Below are 20,575 nucleotides of genomic sequence, written 5' to 3' on the forward strand. Positions count from 1 at the left end.
AGGGACAAATTGTTGTCACTATCTATTGTTACCGTTATTGCTTGAAATTCATCTGTGCGGTTTTGGTGTTTTATATTGCTTCTTATTATAATAGCAGCTCCTCCACGTGCACAATTGTTCGGATGTATTGCATGATACATTTCGAAGTTTCTGAATTTAATGTAAGTTTGCTTGCTAAAATGGGTCTCAGATATTAAGCATACGTCAATTTTTTTCAGTAACGAGTATTGTTTTTAGCTCATTTTGGTGTTTAGTAAGAATTTTGTCATATTTATTTATTTTTTTTTTACTGCTTTTTCGAGTTTCTGAAGCCTCTTCTCAAGTGCAATGGTAAACTCATTTTTTTTTGTAAGCTCTTCTGAGATTTGTTGAAGAACTATTTCAAATATAAATAAAAATATATTTTTAAACAAGGTAATATTGAAAGTTTCATAAAATACAGTGCCGATGGTACTACCCGTATCATATAATATGGGTTAAACTTTTCTTTATATTCATGTTCTTAGGGTTTTAAGGTTAAAAAATTATTATTTTTTGCTTATTTGTTTCTTAAATATAAATTGAGTAATTTTATTCGGACCTTTTGTATATTATTGAGCATATTTTTGACAATCTAGGGTATTTTTTCATAAGTCAGTAACAGAGCTTCTTTCAGAACGTCTTGAGAAAAAAACACTTTATGGTGTTCACTATAGCTCGACTGGAAATTATCCGAAAATAAAAAACAAGAAAAATTAGTAGAATTATAATCATATCCTCCCCATCGCTTTCTGATAATTTTTTTTCATTTAAAATTTTTTTTTTGCTATTTTTCACTAAAAATTCCGCCATTTTGTGGGTGGAAAAAAACCCTTAATGTAAAAAAAAAATTGACTAAACGATACCTCCCACCATTGTTATATTTCTAAAGGGTGTACAAAGTTTGAAATGAATCGGTCAAGAAGTTTTGAAATGACAGTGAACATGGACTCTGAAAAAATAGTTTTGAGAAAAAATTAGCCTATTTTGCCAAAAGTGTGCTCAATAATGTACATAAAATCAGAATAAATGACTCAATCCATATTTAAGAAATAAATTAGCTAAAAACGACTTTTTTTACCTCCACCTTAAGGTTGGTCACCTTTCATTTCAAAGTGGTGAAAATTGAACCACACGTTTTCCAGATCACAGGTACAAAGACGAAGACCTTGGTGCCTACAGTTCACTTTATAATGCGTTATGCGTGAATGATCTTAATAAAATTGCCTGGCATTGCTAATCTAATCTATTTTATAATCATCAAAAATATTTCTTCATCAAACAATGCTCTTCTTAACTTGTTTATATTTTTAAATTTACAATGCTCTTCTTACAATGCTCTTCTTAACTTGTTTATATTTTTAAATTTATTTATTCTTGGTTACCTAAAATAAACCTCATTTAGCATTCAATGCATTAGAGGAATCTTCTTCGACATTAGCATAAACAAATAATATTGTAATAATAATAAACTACAATTCATCTACTATTAAAAGATCTATGAGGTTTTGAATTTCTCGTTCGTGGCATTCAATCAAGTAATGGAAAAGAAATTGTTTCTGTGATTGAAGAAATAAATTGAAACTGATAGTTGAGCAGATCAGCTGAAACCTCTAGAACTCAGGTTTTAGTTAGTATGTTTTTAGATTATATCCCTGAAATTCTAGTTGACTCTTTAATAATGGCAATTTGAGTTAACTAAGGGAAACTGGAAGCAATGATTTAAAATTTTGCAAATCATTATTATGTTCATCAAATTTAATTCCTTGAAGCACAATGATATGCTTATAAACATCTATTCTACAAATTTCTTCTTTTATACAATTTAAGAACTTTCCTTAAATCGACTAAAGTCTGTAATATCTTCAGTACTAACTTGTAAAGTAGCCTTGCATCGAGCATGGAGTGATAACAAGTTCGGCATACTAATAGCGAAGTTTTCCTTGAATCGATTTTTATATAGTTTTTTTTTCGTTTGCACACAGCTACACCTGGCAAATGTCGAATTCACACGGCTGCTGTGGAAAACATAAATTTATATCTATTGTCCTAGTATTTGTTTGCGGATTGTCAGTCAACTTTCGCACAATCGCTAGGTGTGGTTGCAAACGCGAATTTTTTGCTTCATTTCTCTCTTCTCAAAATAATAAACGAGTAAATATATTTTACTGCTTTGGGTGCTTAAAAGTGAAATGTGAATGGGTATGAATTGAATTAGGTCTCAATTTATGCATTAGTTTCCCCAGTGAAATATCTTCTCCAAATTCATGCACATATTTTTAAGTACATACCGTCATTCATTTGTATATAAGTTAGGTGAATAAAACTGACTAGACAGACTATAATAAAAAAGCGTGTAGAATAATTCAGATTGAAATTTTTAAGTAAAAAATGCAAAAAAAAATCAAAATCAAAATCAAGTGTGTTTGTAAAGATCTGAAAGCTATAAAATAATAAAAATTATAACATGTTTGCGCAATTAAGTTCCCGTACCCGTCGGACTGCCAGTTTATTCGATATTATAACTGAACGAAATTTCTTAGGGAAAAATTTAGAGATATCTTAACTGGAGAGTAACAGCTCATTACGCACTCCCACCTTAGCTTTTGATCCGATTTTCCATATTTAACTCCAAGTCCAATTCACATTAATGAACAAGAGCTAAGTGACCTACGACTGGGCTCAATGAAATGTCGCTTAATTCTTGTAAAAAAAAATAAAAATAATAAAGTAGTTTACTTCCATTATAACAAAAAATCATATATTTATGCCCGATTTCACAGTTCATACATAAGTTGTGCTCAAATAAAATCTTACCTAAGCATTGTTGCAGACTGAGTAGTCGTTTGCGCTTCACAGTCAGTGCTTGATTTTTATAATATTTTATTATGACATATGGCAACATTATGCATTACATTAAAATAAAACAGGAAAATAGTGTTTTACAGTTCATACTTAAGTTATGCTTAAGTACTGAATATGGGACAACTTAAGCAGTGCTTAAGTAACAGCTGATTTTTGTTTTGAATTTTCAGTTATTTGTTAAAAAAACAATAATAAGAAATAAGAAATTATTTTATGTGAAAAAATATGGAATCGGATTGGGATTTCCACCAGTTCCAATAGGTGCTCCGACTCTCTAGCAATGAAATTCGGGGTTCTTTTGTTGTTTACATCCATTTTCGATATAACTTTTTTTTGTAAATTTATGTATTGTCTGTTATTATTTAAATATTTCAAACATATATTTATGGATGACATTTGCAAAATATATGCATAGCTAGGATTTTATTTGGGCACAACTTAGGTATAGGTTGTGAAACCGGCCATTAAGGTTTAAGACATTACCTGTGAGAATTAAAAATATTCGCTGTTAATCAGTCACTAGTAAGCCCAAGCCGCGAACATGTATTTTTTTATACAACGAAAGTTTAAAATTATTTATTTCTGCAAGCAATGTCAGGTTTCTAAATGCATGCATAGTCATACATATGTACATACTTATTGTACTTATATGAAGATAGGTATTTGTTGTTTGATGTATAGACGTATAAAATTATAAAATATGTAATTGTTTCAAACAGCTGTTTGAGCCAGCATTAGTATAAGTTCGATGCAACATGTGTGATCAACATAGTCTTCTCGCCCTCCTTCAATGATAATGTACTAGTGCCTGAACGCCTGCCTTCGTTCTGTGCAGGCTCAAACCCAAACTTTGAACCAACTCTAACGTGTATGGATATGAAAGTGTGATTGTGTTAGTCATGTTGTTACGTTTTTGACGCGTGTTTGCGGTATGTTGTTGTGGTTGTGGTCTCTCGCTCCCAATCTAACTACAATGTCGGCAATAACACCGGTAACAACCATCCGACAATACATATCGGCCAACTTCAGCCAGCCAGAAACATAGACCACCCACTTGCTCCATACTTCGTTTTGTCGCTCTTTCTGCCGAAGTATGCCTCCTGTACCGAAGTGAGCCTCCCATACAAAAACGAACACGAACAGAAACATATCTCCAGTCGGCAGCTCCATCGCAACTATCCAAATGTAATAATAATATTCGCTATTCGGGTTTGGCGTCGTAAACACATTTATTCTCATTGATGTTGCTATATTTCTGCCTTTATTGTTGTTTTGGCTTTCGTGCACATCTCGGGTTTACCAACTATCTGCTTCGTTCCATTGTTCGCTTCGACTTAACGCTGCCGCTGTTATTTTTGTACCATATGTATATGTGGCACAACCGTGTTGTTGGATAGCAGTACGTCGCGCTGGTTGGCGGTAGCATGTGCCCACATCGTCTTCGTACCTTTAAATTGTATACCGATGTATTCGTTTTTTGCTTACTATTGTGGTTGTTGTTAATTTTGGCCAATTTGTGTCGGCCTATACAGGAATTGTCGCACCGTATCCTGATGTCCTGTTTTGAGTAGCTTCGTATTCAGTTGCGCAAAAGATTCTGTACGAATTGGACGCGAGTGTTCATTGCGTGGAACGGTTCCGACATTTACTTGCTTAGTTCGGTAGTGCTCCGAATATCGAGCTTACATGGTATTTTGTAGAGATTGCAATTAACTATTTTAAAGTTAACGAAAACTTGCACCAATAAACCATTTATTGAGAAGAACATAAAAATCAAAGAAAAAATATGCGTTTGTAAGTGTTTTTAATTGCAAATCAAATGTTCAGAGGAGTAAGACTCAATATAAAAACAACCAAAAAATAAAACGGCTGGTAGAGGAAATAGTGAAGATAAATTTGACATATTCAAAAAAGTTAAATTAACGAAAATTAATTTATGTTCGTTATTTTAAACCATGCAATGTCTAGAAAAACACAAATAATTCAGAGGAGTAAGAACCAATATAAAAACAACCAAAAAATAAAACGGCTGGTAGAGGAAATAGTGACGATAAATTTGACATATTCAAAAAAGTTAAATTAACGAAAATTAATTTAAGTTCGTTAATTTAAACCATGCAATGTTTAGAAAAACACAATTAATTGCTTAAAACTTAATAAAATTATATAAAATCTAATTACATACGAGCATATTCATATTTAAATATGTGTTTCTTACGTATCACCAAACATTTCAAGGCCTTCAACACTTAGATCTAATAAATTTATTGTTATTATCACTATAGAGGGTTTTGGGAAATACTATATGCTCATGTTTGTGCAATAAATGTCGTGAGTTGAGTTAATATCGAAAGCTGTGAAAAGTATCTTATTATATAATTAATATAATTCTACGTAGACTGACTTTTTAATGATTTTTCACCTATTTAATATAATGTATTCTTGTATGTTTATCCTACACTAAATTAGAGAATTATAAAATTATGACATTGATTAAGGAGGTAAAAAGAGGCAGAGGGGAAGATATATAGTAAGATTTTGGCAGTTTGGTTAATATTCATACAAAAGTGGATACTGACAAGCCTCTTATGTAAATACAACAATGTCCATGGTTATAGGTTTTTTATTAAAATATTTTAGAAAATAAAATAATATTGTCAAATACTTGACACAAATACATATATTTACGTAAAGAGTATTTGTCCCTTTTTAAAAATTAGAATACATATATACGTATATCAACATTATGATGCTGATTGTGCCGCAAGGCTATTGTCCGAATTGTAGGGAAAGGAAAACCAACGCTAGGTGGCGCCAGAGTCGAATTCTTATTAAATGTAATATATCGATCTGATATTGTTATTGTGATATTTATACCGGTTACTAAAAGATCTTTTTGTGAATTTTCGGATACATGTAGTACATACTTACCATTTATTTTTATTTAAAACATCAACTGGTTTAGTTTTAATGAAAAAATTGGTCTATAATCCATCTAGAATTGACCAATACTGAACAGCTGAAATTAACATATTGGTCTAATGTCACAACTCGCCTCGAATATTTAGCTTTCAACAATCCAACAATCTTGTATGGGTTTAATGGTATTTGCTGGTTCAATATGTTGAAATATTGTACACCTTCTGCCATGCATTCGAAATTTTCAGGCGTTGCGCATATTTGGCAACACTTTATAGCAGAACTTTTTGTTTCTTTTACAAATTTAAAGTAGGCATAGTGGAGTACGCTGAGTATCTGATTCGAATCCGTAATATAAAAAAATATTCCATAAAACAAAGACCAATGGAAACGACCCAGTATGTATCAATTTGAAATGTACACAATGTGGGACTAAGAAGAAAAGTTCAACTCAATATTTACCGTAGGTATAAACGCGCCTAGAGAATACGGCTTAAGATTAATGATGCTTCGAGAATGCTTCCAATGTAATTTAATTCATTCAACTTATTGGAATTTCTGCATTAAGTTGCATTAAGCCTAAACACTTAATATTATGTTCGGACCGACATTGAAAACATTTTGAAAACACATTTGTATGTTATGGAATCTAAGTCGTTCGGACCGACAATGTGTGTTTTCGATGAGTTTTCACTTACAACTATCAAAAGCGGTATTCCCTTGCTTTTGCAAAATTGCACAATGACACAAAACGTAAAAATCCTATACCGAAATGTGCGAGGCCAAAAGAGCCACCACTGCAGAATCTAGTGATATATGACGGCCGGAAAATAAACATGAGTTTTGGTCTGACATATTTTACAGCCATTGTAAATTTTGTGTTTGTTGTTGTGCGGTTGCACCAAATGGAAAACTCTGCAATTTCTGCACGGTACAAGGTTTTGCAAGAGCAAGAGAATCGCCCTAATATGAGAATATCAAGCGACAGCTGTATTTGTATATGGAATGTAAACAAATATCAAGTGACAATTTAGGGCTGGCAGAACATGTCTTCCAAAAACATTGATTAAACCAGAGCAGGCACCGATTATAAAGAGTGGAATATAAGTTTTCAAGTAGTTTCAGCGAAAACTGTGTTTTCGTTTGACAGATTTTACATGGACGAAAACACAAGTTTTCGTGCGAAAACCAGTTTTTCCCAAGAAAACATGTTTTCGTTGTCGGTCCGAACATAGTATAAGACAATTCCTAAATATTGTAAAACATGAAATGTCTTTCGAAGAAATTTTAATTATTCTATTTCGGGAGCAATCAATAACTAAAGGGTGATTTTTTAAGAGCTTGATAACTTTTTTTAAAAAAAAAACGCATAAAATTTGCAAAATCTCATCGGTTCTTTATTTGAAACGTTAGATTGGTTCATGACATTTACTTTTTGAAGATAATTTCATTTAAATGTTGACCGCGGCTGCGTCTTAGGTGGTCCATTCGGAAAGTCCAATTTTGGGCAACTTTTTCGAGCATTTCGGCCGGAATAGCCCGAATTTCTTCGGAAATGTTGTCTTCCAAAGCTGGAATAGTTGCTGGCTTATTTCTGTAGACTTTAGACTTGACGTAGCCCCACAAAAAATAGTCTAAAGGCGTTAAATCGCATGATCTTGGTGGCCAACTTACGGGTCCATTTCTTGAGATGAATTGTTGTCCGAAGTTTTCCCTCAAAATGGCCATAGAATCGCGAGCTGTGTGGCATGTAGCGCCATCTTGTTGAAACCACATGTCAACCAAGTTCAGTTCTTCCATTTTTGGCAACAAAAAGTTTGTTAGCATCGAACGATAGCGATCGCCATTCACCGTAACGTTGCGTCCAACAGCATCTTTGAAAAAATACGGTCCAATGATTCCACCAGCGTACAAACCACACCACACAGTTCTTGAACGGCTTCTGGTTGCTCTTCACCCCAAATGCGGCAATTTTGCTTATTTACGTAGCCATTCAACCAGAAATGAGCCTCATCGCTGAACAAAATTTGTCGGACGTAAAGCGCGAAACACATTTCGAACCGAACACTGATTTTGGTAATAAAATTCAATGATTTGCAAGCGTTGCTCGTTAGTAAGTCTATTCATGATGAAATGTCAAAGCATACTGAGCATCTTTCTCTTTGACACCATGTCTGAAATCCCACGTGATCTGTCAAATACTAATGCATGAAAATCCTAACCTCAAAAAAATCACCCGTTAGTAGAATTCATACCAGTTGAAAGGTTATACCAATATAGATAACGGTGTAGAACTTAGCAAAAGTCATGGCTCTCTTTTGAAACTGTTCGAAATCAGACTGAAGCTGTTTAAGTCTCTATTACAAGAAGCTATGAACCAACGATTGGCATTATACAGAAAATACCAGCCAATTTATGAACTATCTTAATGAAATTAAGTGTCTTATGTCTAATAATGTGGTCTGATGTTAAAAATTAATTAATTTTTTCCAGTACATCCACAAGCACCCAAACATATTGTCGATTTTATTTAAAAATTATTTTTATTTTTTAAATAGTCTCGCTTAATTTCATAGTTGGTTTAAAAATTAGTAATATCAGTGTATACCATCCAACAGTTCTAACAAAAAAAATATAGTGTAGTACATATAGGAAGTATGTAATACGAAAATATGATTATAGTCAACATCGTCTAATAATTAATGTTAAACTCATATGAAACATTTTTTTATAAAATTTTACAGACATCCGAAAATATTTCCACCTCTTTAATTCTTCAAGAGGTTTACAATGTTCTGAGACTGTTTATAATGTTCGGTTGCACACAGGGCTGGCCGAAGACAATTTACCACCCTAGGCAAATGACAAATTCTTCACCGCTTCTTAGCCTGTTTTGCTTTAACAACAAAGTTTCCAACTTTTAAAAGTTATTCGCGTATTTAACAATACTCATTTTGTTGTTTATAATACAATACTTAATGCAGTTAATAGGGTTCAACGCTGCCGTCTGTCATACTTGGTTTCATATTCAATAAATGTTGTTAAATTTTGAAACTGGTTGGATAAAAATCAGCTAGAGCTATTAAATAAAGACTATGTTAATCACGAGAATTTATAACATTGATGTTACTATCAATTGCGTTTCTAATTTTAAAATTTTTGAAAAATAATTTAAATAGTTTTAGTTGTTAAATGGAGTTATATGATTAAGCTTTATATGTAGTTACACCGTACGCTCTTTGTTGTCAAGGATATCGAATGGAATAATTAAATTGGCAATCTATATTTTTTTGTCATCGTAAATCACTTAAGGCAGTGCTTCCCAAACTTAGTTTTGCCATGACCCGGAATTTTCACACTGTCCTTTCGTGACCCACTTAATAATATTTAACTCAAGACGGTTACATGAGATTACATAATACACGTTTAATAATAGTAAGAGAAATGTTTTATTAATATTAAATTATAATATTTTGGTATCGTTGGTACTCACTTTTTAGTGCGAAGTATGTAGCTGTTGCTTATTTTTAATTAAAGATTATATAATTTAAGTTCTCTGGCTGTGCCTTCGCCTCGCTCTTTTCTTTCAACTTCAGGTCAGTCATCAGCGGTGAGTGGCACGTGCGGGCGCGCGCGCGTCGATTTCCGCTTACGAATATTACGATGCATCGATCGATCGATAGTAGGTATTATTTTGAAAACAAGGCGGGAATGTTGCTTCCCGGTATTTTATTTTGATGGCCCGGTAACGGGTCGCGACCCGGCATTTGGGAAACGCTGACTTAAGGAATAGTACATACATAAATATGCATCTGCATCGTATACCGGTACCCATATACATATGTATATGCTTCTAGTTATAGTGAGTAGAGCAGAAATGGGCACGCCCTATATCTAATCATATGGTTGTTTTGTCCAACATTCATCGAATGTAATCTGGTTAAAATCCCGATACTAGACTTAAGAACTACTTCTCAAACTTATCGGTATCAGTTACAACTATAACTGTAATCCATATATAGTTTATGTAAACAAAACCACTGTACGCTGCCAGTACCAGTGTAATTTTATTTTGTATTTTTGAAGAAAAAAATTTTCAAATGATTTTTACATGAATATTGAACACATGCTTATGTTTTGAAATATAATTTTTTATTCATGAATTGTTGCGACTTTTAACATAAAACGATAGAAAGTAGAAGGAAGCTATGCCATCACAAATTTTCAGCCGTTCTTGAGTTATAAATATGGACATAAATTGCGAAATCGAGGGTGGTTTTGCAAAAAAGGAAGCCGTTAGGACCTTTTCCAGGACTATTTTCACGTCTTTCCGTGCTGTGGTTCGGGCATAATGCGCGACTTACAAAAAACGCGTTTAATTTTTAGATATGTATGTATAAGAGAATATACGAACGTGTTTGCCTAAACACATAACGCTACATGCAGGTTTATGCAATATAAAGCGCGAGATTTAAATTAATTGAGTTTTAATGAATTACCCAACCAAACATGACCCAAGAGTAAATTTTATGTATATACCACACATACTTATATATATATACTAGGGTGTCCCTTAAATTTCGAAGTGTTTAATTTTTTATGCATACCTTCTTAAAAGTTTTGTTTTAGCATAATACTATTTAAAAAAAAATATCAGCTCGTTTTATCAACGATAACCCGTGCCGACTTGCGATTGAAACTTGTTCATACAAGACCCGCGCAACTGAGCCCTGCAACCTGTAGCTACGGGTTGTAATTGCCATTTCGTATTTATGTTTCAGGTCATTAGAGTGCAATTGTTTAATGCTTAAAGATGTCGGTTGAATTACGAAATGATAAACAAAATATTTTCCTTATCGGTTTGCCTAGCCATCAAATTAGTGGTGCAAAATTACCATCAAATCGACAAGTTCTCGCTGTATTGTTTTATAATATTCGAGAAGTAAAATTGACTGTCAGTGAAAGTGCAAATTTAGTGATTAGGGAGTGTATCATATATTGGGAAAAGGCAAGAATTCCCGCAAAAGCATTTCCCAACTGCGTAAAGAAACTTATAGACCTATATCATTCATGGAGAGAACTGCAAAAAAATATCAAAAAAACTCAAGTTACGTTTAAAAATCGTGAAAATGATTTTATGAATAATCTTGATAACTTATTTGATATCGCACATGCTAATGCTTTTGATATGATAAAAATAGAGGAAGACAAACTATTTCTGATGAAACAACGGGAGCCAGGTCGACCAGGATGTCTTGGTGGTGTGGACAGAAAGTTAGCGGATAAAGAAGAAAGAGCTAAACAAAGACAGATAGGAGAAGAGGAAAGAAATGTCAGACATAGGGAGTTATTGGCAGTCCCATCAACTTCAACAGCCATTAATGTAATAAACTCAGATGATTCAGGGGAAGAAGAGATTTTGGATACACAAAACGCAGTACCAGAAGAAGCTCCATGCACTAAAAGAAGAGGTCGAAAAAATATTGTAACACCTAAACTTGTTGCGACATTGGATCGATGTCAACTCAGCATAAGAGACTCTGTTTACATTCTTCATGCAGTCGTAGAGGCACTTGGTCTAAGTAGCGATGATTTCACCATCAACAAGTCCTCAATTCAGCGAATTCGTACTCAGACTAGAAAATCCAGAGCAGAAGCAATAAAAGCTGACTTTCAGAACAATATACCTGATGTAGTAACAGTTCATTGGGATGGGAAACTTTTACCTGGGTTGGACGTGCGAAGTTCAAAAGAAGAACGTTTACCAATTATTGCTTCATTTGACAATAGAGAACAGCTTCTCGCAGTACCAAAACTAGACAGTTCTTCTGGTAAGGATCAAGCCAATGCCGTTTCAATCGCCCTCTCCGATTGGAATCTTAATGAAAAAGTACAGATAATGTGCTGCGATACAACTGCTTCTAATACCGGCCGTTTCAGTGGAGCTTGTGTTCTTCTAGAGCAGATTTTAGAGAGAGAGTTGCTGCTATTTGCTTGTCGCCATCATATTTATGAGCTGGTCCTAAAATCTGTCTTTGAAATCAAACTGAAACAAGTAACTAATAGTCCTGACATTCCCTTCTTCAAAAAGTTTAGAGACAATTGGAAAAACATCGATTCTAATAATATTGAACTCTGCCTTGATTTCATACAGAATTATTCTGCTGAGACTGATATTACATCCTTGTTGATGTATTATAAGGCAGAACTAGACAAATCTTTTGTAAGAGATGACTATCGGGAATTGGTTGAGCTATGTGTAGTATTTTTGGGAGGAGATAAAGAACGTAAAATAAAAATCAGACCTCCTGGAGCTATGCACCAGGCAAGATGGATGTCAAGAGCAATATATTCATTGAAAATATGTTTACTGCAGTCTCAATTTCGTATGAACGCTAATGATAAAAAGGCTCTGCAAGATGTTTGCTTGTTTATTGTAACATTGTATGTTAAACCATGGCTTCAATGCTCGGTGGCGGCTAAAGCACCAAACCAAGATTTGTGCTTTTTGAAAGCATTGAAAGCATATGAAAAAGTTGATGCAGCTATATCTAAAGCTTCCATAAGCAAGTTTAGTCAGCATTTATGGTACCTTTGTGAAGAAACTGTTAGTTTATCACTTTTTGATAATACAGTTGATAATGAGACTAAAAGGAAAATTATTGCCAACTTAAACAGAGAGGAAAGTCCGAATATTGAAAAACGCTACATTCCATCGACGCTAGAAATGTCTAATACGTTGTTTGGTAAGTCTAATTTTTACAGATCTTATCTATATTATTTTTGTTATTTAAAATTTAATATATTTTTGTTTTGTTTCAGATAAAACTCTGGATGATTTTGTTTCTATGCGGAGCATCCATTTTTTTTCAAGATTTCAAATAGATGTAAACTTTCTCCACGTCGATGTATCTGCTTGGGAAGGTAATGCTGCCTTTCAGGATGCTTTACGAAAAGTAAGCCAGTTAAAAGTCGTAAATGACACTGCTGAAAGGGCCGTTAAATTAATGCAAGACTTTAACGGACTAATCACAGCCGCAGAAGAGCAAAAACAATTTTTATTACGATGTGTCCAGGAACATAGGCACTTATATCCAGATTGTAAAAAAAAATACTCTAAAAAGAAGTTATCCTGCTTAATTTTAAGGTTCTTTTAATAAATATTTGTCTAACCTAACCACTTTTTTATTTAATAGCGTTTTAATTAATTTTACAGTAACACAAATAATAGATAGGCTATATCTCAGAATAATGGCTATATACTAAGACAAAGAAAACTTTGGGGGGTTGGTCGGCACGAGTTGCACTCGTCGTAGAAAGATGAAAATTTATATTTGAGTATATATTTACATTTATAAAAAATATATTGGGTATGCGTTTTGAATTTCCAAAAAAAAAAAAATTCCGTCATGTAAGGGACATCCTAATATATACATATGTATATGCTTTTATGTCAACAATTTCTACATATCATCGATCAAATTAGCAGCCTTTGCTACACAAAGCTCTGCATATTTACGAGCGTATATACGCATACGTACACACATAGAGATAAATAGATGAGCGCATGGACATTAGTGTGGTTTCATTTTTGAATATAATAAATAATGCTAAGATACCACTGAAGTTTAAAGTGTAGCAACGTATGCAGATTAAATTGTTAATACATCCAATCAGATCAATAACTGAAAATGCTAAATTTGAAGCGACGCGGCTTGATAGAGTACTTGAAATGTTTTTTTGTTTATGTTTTTTGCATATGTGATATTCTTTCTCTAACTCATTCATTCAGCGTGATTCTTTCTGAAACGATCGCTCTGGCAGAGGCATCAAATATGATAGATAGGTTGGTTGTAACGTTCCGAAAAATGTGAGGAACATTTTCGATCCATTTATTCAGACACGAAAAAATTGGGCAGAACTGAAAGTTGACGAAGAAAAACCAAGAATCCACAGCCGACAAACAAATCGCAAAAATTTTTGGATGACAACTTGCGAAGAATACTACAGGGTCTCAGTGTACATTCCTCTGTTGGATACAATCGTCGAAGATTTGAAGACGCGCTTTCCTAGAGAAGTATTGGATGGTTTTAACTGAGTTTGCTGCTCACAAAAAAAGTATGTTGTTGAAAACCAAAGAAATGGAAAATCTTATTGACTGCTTGATAGATAGTTTCAAAGGCCTTTTTGGATAATGGCAACGTTGTGCTACGTTTTAAGCTCAAAGGTGAACGTGATAAATAGCAGTGCTATTGGGGACAGAAGCAAAAGTCAAAAGACAGCAAGTTACCGACTACTGCATTGAAAACGTTGAAGAACTGCGATATAGACCTATACCACCCTTGAATTCATTGTTTTACTCGCATATTCTGCACATTTCCTCTGACGAACGTGAGCTCTGAACACTCTTTTTTGACACTTCGCCGAATGAAAAAGTTGCTGAGGACGAACATTATTCATGATAGATTGATCAGCCTGGCGTTGCTGCACACGCATAATGAAAATGAAGCCACTGCAGAAGAAATTCTCGAAAGATTCACAAAACTTGGCCCAAACTTTTTTTTTTGCGACTTTTTTCTATTCAATACACGAACTGACTGCAGTGTTATTGCAATAAAGCAGGTCACTCGCACGTTAACGATTCATAATGTGTTTTTTTTATTTAGCAAAATATGATATTAGAAGGACGATTTGAAAATTTTCCACCATGATATTAAACTGAATAAAGACTATTATATTTAATATAATAATTTTTGGTGGATCTCACCCAATTTGTCAATCGATTAAAAAACGTTTCATGTCGTTGAGAAAATTGTGTTAATATTATATATAATACTATATATGTATACATGATTTAGGATGATTAGGAAGTTTGTATTGCAAGTCGGAATATTGCCACATCCATAAAATGCCACTAACCAAAATTGATAAAGTGCCATAACTCAGCTTCACAATACGATATTATATCACGCTATTATTTTATAAGACGTGTCTATCTAGCATTGTGCGAGTGTACATAAAGTTATTTGTTCATTCGTATAACGCATCGTCATGTTGTCATATTTCCATACTATGGAAGACTTACATCAGATCATTTTTACAAAACTTTTAAAAAATTATTAAATTATTTAAAATGTCTTTTGCCAGTAGAGACATACAAACTCTTGGAAGTACGCATATGTACATTCGTTTTTATCCACTTGCAACCAGTTGCTACCGTGTATTATAATTTTGTTCACCTAACGTTTGTACGTATTACCCAAAACTAAGCGAGATAGATATAGGGTTGACGAGTTGAAATCCGGTTGACTGTCTGTCCGTCCGTGCAAGCTGTAGCTTAAGTAAAAATGGAGATATCTTAATGAAACTTGGTATGTGGGTAAATTTCGAGTTCGTAGACGAGCGTAATCTGACCACTGCCACGCCCACAAACCTCCATTAAACGAAAACATATCAAGTGCCATAACTACATACCCAATTAATATATTAAACTACAGTTTAGCACAGGGGGTCGCAGGACCTTGGAGATATCAACTGCCATAACTAAATACCTATTAAATATATTAAACTGCAGTTTGGCACAGGGGATCGCAGGACCTTGGACATCTGTGGGAGAAAATTTAAAAAAAAAATGGGCGTGGCCCCGCCTTCTAATAAGTTAAATGTGCTTATCGCCTAAGCCACTAAAGCAACCAAAGTTGTCGAGCTTGAATATTATAAGAACTCCGACCAAAAATGTGAAAATGGATGAAATCGGAAGATAATCCGCTCACTCCCCATATAACGGTAGTGTTCAAAACTACTAAAAGTGCAATAAATCAATAACTAAATACGCCAGAAACATTAAATTTCACATCCGAAAATTTTACGGTGGGCGTAGCATCGCCCACTTTTTGATGAAATCACATATCTCGGGATCCGAAAGACCGATTTCAACTAAAAAATATCAAAAATGGCTTGAATCGGGTCAATACTTCTCTGAGCCCCCATATACCAGAGAGTTGCAACGATCACAATTTTTTCAATCATACCCGATCATTGACTCAGATTTTTTGTGACGGAAAACTTTGCTTCAACAAAAATGAATGATCGTAAGCGAGCGTGCTCAAAGCGAACAATCAGTTTCAATCACTGTTGCTTGTTTCGTAATGATTTTTCTCGATCGAACGCCTTGTGTGAGCAGCAAAGAATGTTCGAGAATGCTGCTTGCATTCCGATCGATCACAATCATACCGTTTGGTCATACCGGGTGGTTCCTGCCAGCAGCGCAGTCGCTGAGCGTTCTTTTTCTTTAGCTGGAAATATTATAACTGAAAAAAGAAATAGGCTCGGACCATGTTCAGTTGATAATTTATTGTTTTTAAATTCATTTTTTTTAAGTTTTAGCGATTAAGAAACCAAGTTTATTTTTATTATTTATTTTAATTTTAAGTTTTTGTTGATCTCAATGAAGAAGTGATAAAAATTTGAAATTTGTGTTCCCTAATATTTTAAGCATTACCTTTGTTTATTAATTTTAAGCATTAATTGAATTTTAGTTTTAAGCGTTAAAAATGAAGAAATATATGCAGTAATGTTTTGGATTTTATGCATCGCAACTTGTTTCCGTTAAAACACACAAATATGTACATACAAACTATGCACATACATATTTGCAGGACAATTCTCGATCTGATTGGTTCAATCACAATCAATTCAAACGCACACTTGATCGATGTATGAGTTTTCGTGCATCATTGTACTTGATCGTGTTTTTCTGTACAATCATTTCCAATCATCATACCGGAACCGAACAATCAGTTTCAATCAGTAAGCAGAGCAATCAAATCAATTGATCGAACTCCTTCGTTTTGAGCACGAAACTCGATCGAACAATTTTGTTGCGAACCGCTGTACTGAGTTGTGACCAATTTGAGCGAGGCTGATCAACAGGAATAAAGGGATGTCCAACTTATTCCAGTGTGAGAGCGCTTCAAAATAAGCGTTTTTTATAACATTTTCCATTATGGCCAGGTTGGACAAAATACTAATTTTTGGACATTTAAATTAAAACACCCAACATTTAGTAAGAATAAAAGTTACTATTTAGTGGTTATTTAATACATAGAGAATTTATTTAAATCTTTGTATGGCATGTTAAAACAACTGACTTTTGACTTTTCAATACCCAATAAAAGGTTTTAAGCTTTTAAGCTCTTAATCAATAAATGTTTTTAATAATTTTCCATTGAAAATAATACTATGATGCTTCACATTACAAAATGTTTCATCAAATACATTTAGATTTCACAAATTTATTTAATTTTCATTGTTTTACATAATTTGTAAGTGCAACAAATCTCTCCGTTTACATATTTTTTTGGTAAGATTTCAATCTGGCCATCGCTCGTTTCCAATTGCTAAACGTCAAAACCTACTGAACTCGATTAGCTGTCAAAGTTCAGTAGGTTTTGACGTTTAGCAATTGCTCCCTCACTTCCAGTGAGAGAGGAGTTGGACATCTCTTTATCTCTGCTGATCAAACTGGATCGATCATACTCAATGAAGGTCTCTGCCATATACCTAATATAAAGATTTTTGAACTTCCAGGTGACTTTATGCTGGATTAATCGACCAATATTTGAGTTATCTCAATGAAAATTTCAGTGCATATTTTACACGTAACAGTATAGCATTGCCCCTAAAACGGATACAATTGGGCGAAAACTTGACCTAGTCCTCAGATAACTATTACCAGGATGTTAGGACATCCGGCTGAATTTGTACATATAATAACTACGTATAATGATTTTGTTTTTTTTTCTGATAATTACAAGTAATTAACATAAAATTATCAAGTGAGTGTGGTGTAAAAAGATCACCGCAGTAAGAATTATGTTAAAGAATAATAAAAACAATTTTCAATATAATGACCATCATATTTTTAAAAGTGGAGCAGCTAAGTATTCCAACATTGGCATAAACACTCAAATAAAAGCTTTTACATATGTAAATTCATGAAAAAGAAAAATGGACAAGCTCGTTTTGCCAAAGGAATCTATTTGAGCCGCCTAAAACCGTCAAAATAATACCAAGAATAAGGTAAAATAATGTTTTATATAGAGTTACGGGTGTGTATATGTACATGCGTACAACATTTCATTTCATACATATTGTACATATGGTTAAAATTCCATTCAACTCCTCGAAGCGTTCTACAATATTTGCTTAGCTGGTTGCTATCTATGTTTTGAATGAGTACATTGAACGCCTAAGGTGCGGGCGCAGCTTTACATTTGCGTCAGCTTTGGAGACATATGTTTGCAATTGTCATCGTTTGGTGTTTTGTTATTTCCTCTCAGCTATTTTCGCTATCGCATGTTGTCTTTTTCCTGGCTTTTGCGACAAACAAATGAACCCACTTCCAGGCCACTAAGTGTAGGTTAGGTTTTACAAAGCTCAGGAAGGGGATGGGGTGAGTCATTTTGTCGTCTGATAGAGTGAGATGAATATGTTGCTAAAATTTTCAATATCCGTGGCAATGGCGCAACTTCAGATGAGGGAGCTATCGGCTTAAACGGTTTGTCCGTTGAATCGTTCATTATTTTGTTTGCCTTTATAATTACATGAGTAGCGAAATTGAACTGCCGCCAACTTACTTTCTGCGTATATGTATTGTATGTAAGTTAAATAAGTTGAACAAGTCTTATTTTTTTAATTATTTATTTTATAATAATTTGGTGAGCTACTGCTGCACCTTATGAGCTACAATTTATAACTAAAACTTAAATATAAAGAAAAGTATATCTAGAGCCTATGTTTTCTATTAGCTACGTGGCTATGTATTGTTACACTATTAATAGCATCAGGCGACCAATGCAGTGGCTGACGTGAGATAACGAATTTCCTTATCTTCTCAATATCTTCTGTTGTACTATTAATAATATCGAGCGACCAACGCAGTGGCTAGCGTGGGATAAGAATTTTGTTAACTCAAGCCACGCGTCAGTTTTCCGTCTGTGGATGAACTATTTGAGTTAACTCCTCCCCTTCTAGTTGTAGGCCGTCCTCGGGCTTCCTCAGGCTGTCAATAACAATCTTTAGGGAAGATGCGCGTCTCTTTTCTTTTAATTTTTGGAGCACCTTCAAAATAGAAAATACAATAGCTATGATGAGGGGGATAGCCACGCTAAAAGTTGCGGGCCTTGTTGTCAGTTTTTTATCTATTTCTCCAATGTATTGTAGATTCTTGATGTTAAGCCTTTGTAGGTATGATAGACTTAGAATTTCTTGGTGTCCAGTGATATTCAAGAACGCCGATGTCGCTGAGCTGGGATGTCGTCTAACAATATTCTTCATGTTCGAGAATAGAGACCCATTTATTTCGACTTCTTCATCGAATGTCACCAGAAATGTACCATAGATGGTTTTTCCGGAACTGTTGTCCATTTTTATAACAGCAGTTACATCATTTAAAATGATGATACCGTCGTCTATTACTTCCAATGGTTTTAGGTGGCTGGGACGAGTATTGCAATGTGCCGTGCCACCGGAGTGTAGTTGTTGAGCGCAAGTGGTGAAAGGTAATTTCTTGCAGAAAGTCTTAGTTAATGTATTGGTGCAGTTTCCAATTGGCAGGATCTTATCGCCGCAATCTGCAACGTTGTTGCCTTTAGCGAAATGTAGAATTATGCCGTTGTGTTCAACAGGAAAAAGAGTTATCTTTTTACAAACTAAGCTAGGTTCAGGATATTTAATTATGAAATGTAGGAAATTATGATCTAGTATTACATTGACATATGCTACTTCCATTAAATCTATTATTGTCATACCTGTAGAGTGCTCATTTAACATGTTTTCTATATCTTTAGAATCGAGAATAAGAGGGTTAATAACGCGAATCTTTGCGAGTGTAATTGACAACAATAGAGTTTCAAGTTCTGAGATTAAGGTTCTATCCCTTGCGAGTAATGTTTCATGGAGGTGACCAGTGGCGATTTCTTTATCTTTTGCATAATTAACGATAGTATTTACGGTTTCTGTTAATTTGTTAATTCGTTCCTGTATCCGTGTATTTATTATTGCTTGTCTATCTATTGACTCAATTAGCTTTTGTTGATTGAATTTTAGTTTTTCAAAATCATCAAAATCGGGAGTTCCAGCAACCACTTTCAAAGCAGTTCCTAGAATATTAATACTCCTTGCTTGCCTATGGTGAATGTTAACTGTTTCTAAAAGTCTTTCTATATGACCTATATCAGATTCTAAAATTTTTTTCATATGCGACTGTGGAAAGTGTTTATCAGTAATCTTGTTTCGCCAGCTATTTCTGAATACATGGTTAAATTAGATGAGTGTCTGAGATATTTAAAATGCTGCCAGATAACTACATTTCCATCGATTAATGGGATGTAGTCCGAGTGTGTATAATCGGATAGTTTTGCAGTTGCTACAGTCACGAAAAACAGCACGGTCGGTAGCCTTAATAGAAAAATATAGTTTAGAATAGAAAGTGGGATTTAGACTTATCTTAAATTGTCCTTATGGACCTCTCTCCCTTTAATTAGAACCACTGTTCCCAAGTCGGCTTCTATTGTAGCTTCTTCATACAGAGGCGTAAGTTTGTTGCCTAGCCTCTTATTTATTTTCATAAGTACTTTATCCCCTACCTGAAAAGTTCTGTTACGTCTTGTCTCATTATGTGTCTCTAGTTGTATTTCTTGACTCTTTTTTATTTTTTCTCTTATATCTGCTTCGAGATCTGGTGGGTGGGAGTGTATTACGTCGATTGGTC

General features: G+C 34.1%; 1 protein-coding gene across 4 annotated transcripts in view; it reads left to right on the forward strand.

The window, feature by feature from the left end:
• Positions 1-4,091: 4,091 nt before the first annotated feature.
• The window catches only part of LOC105233023 (lachesin), a 373,180-nt gene continuing 356,696 nt past the window's right edge, over positions 4,092-20,575 (forward strand). Inside the window, exon 1 of one of the 4 annotated variants that reach the window (XM_049462635.1) lies at positions 4,092-4,677. The gene's annotated coding sequence lies outside the window, so the exon portion shown is untranslated. The remainder of the gene's footprint in view (positions 4,678-20,575) is intronic. The other 3 variants (XM_049462636.1, XM_049462633.1, XM_049462632.1) reach the window with 3 other exon arrangements.

This window comes from Bactrocera dorsalis, chromosome 1, assembly GCF_023373825.1.
Source record: "Bactrocera dorsalis isolate Fly_Bdor chromosome 1, ASM2337382v1, whole genome shotgun sequence".
Taxonomy (NCBI): Eukaryota; Metazoa; Arthropoda; class Insecta; order Diptera; family Tephritidae; genus Bactrocera; species Bactrocera dorsalis.